At 30.9% G+C, this 6,825-nt stretch overlaps 1 long non-coding RNA gene across 1 annotated transcript; it reads right to left on the reverse strand.

The window, feature by feature from the left end:
- Positions 1 to 1,726: 1,726 nt before the first annotated feature.
- LOC110874916 lies at positions 1,727 to 2,475 on the reverse strand. The gene is made up of 2 exons (XR_002556335.2): positions 2,389 to 2,475; positions 1,727 to 1,918 (listed from the first exon to the last, which is right to left on the reverse strand). It is a non-coding gene; the product is annotated as an uncharacterized LOC110874916 (long non-coding RNA).
- Positions 2,476 to 6,825: the final 4,350 nt, after the last annotated feature.

The following is a 6,825-nucleotide window of genomic DNA, read 5'->3' on the forward strand; positions in this document are numbered from 1 at the left end:
GAGAAGGCCACGCGCCCGAGGTTACACCGGATAAAAACATAGTGTTAGACCTTTTGGAAATTAAGAATAGAATTGTAGTTGAATCATGTAGAGAAACTTATCTCTATATATTCCCAACATATGGGTCAAGTATTTCTTCTTCAAGAACTCTTCATGCATAACTTTATGTCTTCTACTTGTATTCTTCCTCTTGTAGTTTTATATATATCAACTTCTCAAGTTAGGCACATAGCCTACTTTTAATACAAAATACATGGGTAGAGATAACTCTCACTTAATTAGAGATTTATTAGAGACATAAACTCTAATAAAAACTAATAAGTTGACATAAAAACTCTACTTAAGAGTTTATGTTACATATGAAGAGTCTACTACTTAATTAGAGATTTATTAGAGACATAAACTCTAATAAACACTAATAAATTGACATAAATCTCTACTTAAGAGTTTATGTTTCATATGAATAATCTAGTAAATAATTATAATTTTATTAAATTATAATCTCACTAAATTAATATCCATTCATAATATCTAAATTTCTAACAGGTACATGTTCAAAAAGTAAAGTATTTCAAAAATTGATATTCTTGCCATTGAAAATGATATTCATTCCTTTAAAAATGGCATTCATATTTTAATACGATAGGCATAAGAATTATGTTTTATTTTTTTTAAGTCAAACTCAGTCCGAGTTGACCTACTAGATCCTATTCTGATTAAGATTGACCATCTTTGATCAATTCTGAGTAATTAGGCGGAGTTGAAAAAAGTCGTATCAGCAGCCTACCTTATTGCAATTACTTGGTGAGTACCCGGCCTCCAAAAACCTTGTTTTACAACATTAGTTTACACATCTTTGATCCATAACATAGGGATTTCATTCATTCAACATATAGGTTTGCCACTTGGTGGATGGATTTGGATCGTGAGGGTTAGGATTGGAAGTGGGTTTACGAATGTAACGAATGGATAATGATCCATAGGTTTATGCTAGGGTTTGAGATTTTGTGAGTTTTGGCTCGTTTAGAGTAAGGGTCTTGATTTGTAGGGAGCTAAAGGAGGTGGTTTGTAACAACATATGGATTATAGTGGCAGTGGAAGGATTACAGAAATAGTAGTAATGAAAGGTAGGCGGTGGAGATAAAAGTGTAGCAGTAGATAACGACACTGATGTAGTTGACGATAATGGTGATACATTAGCAAACTATCAATACAAACAAATGACTTTAATCAACATAAAGATCCGTTGCTCTGTGAGAATCACGAGAACCAAATAAACATATGTACATAACGCTTCAATATAAATGATAAATTGAATTCACATGTATTCTAGTTAATCTATAATTTTAAATAGTGAATAGTAAAAATGTCAAATAATTTCTCGGCAGTTTTTAACAATTTTTTTGTTTTGAAATGAACAGTCTCTCTCTCTCTCTCTCTCTCTTTTTTTTTTTTTTTTTTTTTTTGCCTCTTTAAGACTGGAGGGTGTGTGATAAAGTCATTAGGGGTTTTATCACGTCACGTCAGATCTACGTCAAACAGGGGACGTTAAGGCCTTTTCCCTTAACTTGCAAGGTGTGTGATAAAGCCTCTTATTAAACAAAATTAAAAAAAAATATTTGATGAAATAATATGGGCCCCACATGCACATAACCTTCTTCCTTGTTACCATGGTGGTAGACTGTAACGCCCTAACACGTTTTAACCTAAGATTTGCAGCGGAAAATACATACCTAAAATTTCCTTCATGATATTCTTTCTTTCATTTAAATACATTAATCTCTTTTTATAAATTAATCCAAAAACTAACATACATGTCTCAATTTAAGTAACTACGTACACCCCCACATACAATCCATGTCTTGACTCGATCTTCAACCGCGTACACTTCTTGATGAAACATCCAAACATGTATAACCTGCAGTCACCACATTCAATCACATTATTAGCAACCGATGACATAATACAAAATCTTAACACATGCATAATAGCGTGTCAACATATCATGCTTTCTCTTATACTAGCCTCTTCATCCATCCATTCGATTCCTCGCATCGGATTATGGAGTCAACCTTCGCTTCCTTTGTTAACATGCCTATACTTCACATTAATTCTCAATAGAAAACGATTAGTACATTAGCTTCCATTTATATGAACATGTCCTCAAATACAAATAATTCATCTTATTCATTCAAGCATAATTTCATTATGTAAGTTCCATTTCTTACCCAAACTTAACCGAATCTCTTTCTTAACCACTTCCAACCCATTCCATTAAAACTTAAATTAGTAATAGTATTGATCCATGCCTTCTTACATTACATTCAACAATTAACATATATCATAAATACGATACCGAATAAAAGGGTAAGTTCGGAGTTCACTTACATTGCGCGCCCGTATTTGCGTTCGCTTATTTGATTGGGTATTTGTAGCCCGTTAGCCTTCAACGCTCCCATCCATCTTGACATGATTCCTATACACTCATGTCATCACATTCATATTCTTATTAGCATATATGCTTATACTTATGAACAACCATATCAAGTTCACATCTAACATACGACCTACATAAAGCATACTCAACATCATTAATCCATTTAAACAAGCTTAAAGCATACTCGACATCATCCCTACATAATCTTCACATGAACTATATATGTTTACCCATTACTTGCATACAATTTCACTTATCATTGTCTTTTAGACATTTTATCAAACACTTGGCGCGCATACTGCTTCCTAAGCATAATGTACAAGTTCGTTAAGCATGTTCTTCCTTATTTCATCTTATGAACTATTACATTCAAGCAAAATCTCAAAATCATAATTTCCACATCAAATTTATCTATCTTAGCCTATCATACAACACCCTATACATCACAAGATCACATTATAACATCTTCAAATGCATCATGATCATCATCTTCACACTCATGCAATGGGTTTTATTCTAAATCACCCAATTACTTAAAATTATTCATAACACAAGTTCTATTTGGTGTTTCTATCACCTCTACATGCTTAATTTCATACAAATTCATGGATTGATCATAACCCACTTCAAACAAGATCATCAAATTTGAGTTTCAAGACATACCTTATGATCCCCTTGTGAAGGTGATCGTTAATTCATGTTCGGTTGCGAATTTGGACTTCATTCTACCCTTCAATTTGAAGATTTATCAAGAACAAGGGTTTGAACCCTTGTTCTTCTTCTTCCTGATCGTCCCACGCACACCTAGTGTGTGTGTGTGTGTGTGTTTTCTTTTAATTTAATAAATCATGTTTCCCTTTTTAACGGTTTTGGTCCCTCAAATTTCGTTTCAATTAATAATGAGACTTACACTCATTATCTTGTTACTCATATACATGTCACCACTCGGTTAAATATTCCTAGTCAACTTTAATTTACGGTTTCGCTTTTACCCTAAACGGTATTTTACCCGATTCCTTTATATTAACCGAGTTTAAATTATCAAACCCATTTTGGGGTGTTACATAGACAAACGGTGGCGCCCCTGTTTCACAACGGCAGTATGGATGGTGGCGCCCCTCCGGCGCTATCGGTGGTGAGGTGGCAGAGGTGGCGCCCTCCACACCCTCCTGCCTAAGTGTTTAGAGAATAAGGCCAATATAACAATATTAGGATATGTGTTTGGGATAGGTTTTGAACCCTTGACCTCTAGTATTGTGAGAGCATTCACATTCGATTCTTTGTTTTTATAGTAGTTCTCTATATATTGTATGGAGTGGATATGAGTGGAGGATAGAGAAAAAGTTACTATTCATTTTTTCATTTGGTAAGACAATGTTCACCTTTTATATTTTCTTAATAATATTTTTAAAAGTAGTTAGTGATTGGAAGTAAGAGAAAATGTAATGATAAAATTATAAAAAGAAGTATTATTTAATTAAAAATAAGAAAGAAAAGGTAATGATTTTTAATGTTATTATAAATATAAAGATAGAGAATCGATTATGAATCTTGGGGATAGGTTTGGAATCCTGTGTGATATAGAATCAAATGGATTAGCAACTAGTTGTATTAAATTTGTACTAATGAAACGTATACGAACGATACTCTCTCCCAAACAAAGTTTTACAAACTCTATAATTGAATTTTATCCACAACAAAATTTCAGTTGAAAATGGATACCTTCAAAAACCATACCAACATAATCAAATCAAATCAAAAACTCTATATATACACTCATATACCAAAAATATGTGGTGACCTAACTTTATTCAAAGAAAAAAAAAATATTTGATGAGTTGACTCGATAAAAAAATCACTCTTCGCACAATCGTACACATACAATTATTAAAAATTTTAATCCGATAAAAAAAAATCTGATTTTACCACAATCCAAATTTCAAACCACTTAATTAAAAGGATAGGCACAGAAGCAGATTAATTAAAATATTTGTAATTTTTAAGACGTTAAGATTATTAACGTCATTTTCAGTTTAAAGAGGTTAAAGTCAATGAAATTATGGGACTCTCTAGCGTGGAAAATGAGGGTGGCACATGAAACTATGTTTGTTGTAGTTTTATTTTTATTTATTTATTTATTTATTTTTATTTATTTATTTATTTATTTATTTATTTATTTTTTTGACAAGCAACGGAGATATCCTTTTATTCAATCAAATAAAATCCAACCAGCAAGATGCTGAATTGGATGACATACAAAGCAAAAAAGAAATAATACAAATAGATAAATTTAAGATTCTCCGATTGCTCCATAATATGCCTCCAAGCTTTGATCTTCTTATACCCATTCGAACTTCTTTCTTTTATCTCTTCGACTACTTTGTAGGCACACAATTCCTTACTTTTGAATAATTTTTCGTTTCTTTCCACATACATGTGTTCATTTGACTCACCTAATTTAAAATTTATTAAAAAAAATACATAAGACCGGAACACCTAATAAAGGTTGAATGTCTTTGGAGAAAAAAAAAAACTTTAAGTGGATTCTTTAAGGCTCCCACTATTTCCACATCTCTAAATCTTATTCACACATCCTAATATTCTCCGAATCTTGTCGTTTCATCCTTCTTATCCTTCTTCAATGTGTTAATCTATCCTCAATTCCTCGTATGTTTTCTCTATGTCATTCGCTTGTGTATTGCGTAGAGAAGGTATTATTGTGTAGGCTTTTCATCACGGTCCATGTAATTATAATAAGTTAATTACATTATATTATATTTTTTATTAAAATATTTGAATACTAATCTGTAATGAAATGTATCAATATAACTAATTATTGCGAGAACAAAAAGAACAACTCTAAATCACTAAATTTTGGAATTTAAGGTTCATATTTCTTAAATTTTATGTTTCTTACATTCATATATGTATTATATATACATAAAAAATCATATATTTTTCCCTACACATAGTCTACATACATGTAGGTAATTTAGCATACACATAACCTACATGTATGTAGGTTATTTAAAAACTAAAGATTTTTCATTTTTTGTTTTAAATTCTAATGTGAGAAACAATAAATCTTAAATTTATAACATTTTCATTTACTTTTTAGGTTTTTAGGATTGAAAAAATGAGTGATTCATTTTGTTCTGCGTATTCTCGCGATATTTAGTGTTCTGCATAGAACCTTCCCCTAACTATATAATATGTTATCCATTGGGAATAGTCCAATGATATTGGTGAGTTAGATAAGGTGTAGAATAGGTGAAGGTCAACATTTCAATTCTCATGGCATGCAAGTTTAGCCATTCAAAAAAAAAAAAACTATATAATATGTTACTTTAATTGGTTTTTATATTTTGTTGACTTTAAGAAACATTCAACTTTAAATGAGAATTCATATTTAAAAAAAAAAATCATGAGCGAAAGTGGCTAATTATAAATCAAGTTGGTTGTTTATATGTTGAGATCATAAAAATAAATAGAAAAATCAAGTTTATCACGTTTTTTGAGCAAATATCATAAAAACACTATACTTATTTTTTTCACAAAATTCCCTCAACAATTTTTTACATATAAAAATCCCTCCACAATATCAAACAAAATTGTGACATGATTTAAAATAACGTGTTTATTATTTATGTGGCACACATATAAGATATAATATGTTGACATGGACAATCTATATGTCGAAAATAGACACATAAGCAAATTACATGAACATTTTGTTTTTTTCCTTTTGTGATGTGGTTATCGTTTTTAGATACTTTGTGATTTTATGTATATTTCTTTTAACAAATTATATGACAAAAGAACCTTCGTTCTAAGCAAAATAATATTAGTTACGCAAATATAAACAGTCACACATATCTTAACCAAGAAACAAAATTTAAAAACATAAGCGGTTGCTTTCTAATCTTGTAAGCAAACTAAAGTACTTCTTTCTTATTCAACAACTTCATCATATTGAATTCTAGCACCAACTTCCACATCTTGTTTACACTTGGCTTCTTCATAGATTATTTGGCTTTCTTGTTCAATACAATGTCTTCCCCCGCCTCTTCACCACGCTTACTGATGTGTGTCGGTGTGTATATATTTTTGATGAGTATTTAAGCCCCTTTTCACACTTTTAGCCAAGTTTTAAATTTATAAAACACGATATTCACTAACACTAAACACACATATGGGCAAGTGCACCCATCGTGGACGTAGTACAGTGTTGGTAAGATACCGAGGTCGTCCAAGGACATAAGAGCTTTTAATACCGGTTTATCCTCAACGTCTAATCAAATCAAAAAGTTAGAAAAATGTTTTAAACTAAGAAAAATAAAAACTAACTAAATGCTGAAAATAAAAATAAAATAAAAACAGATAGACAA

Source organism: Helianthus annuus, chromosome 9 (assembly GCF_002127325.2).
Source record: "Helianthus annuus cultivar XRQ/B chromosome 9, HanXRQr2.0-SUNRISE, whole genome shotgun sequence".
NCBI lineage: Eukaryota > Viridiplantae > Streptophyta > Magnoliopsida > Asterales > Asteraceae > Helianthus > Helianthus annuus.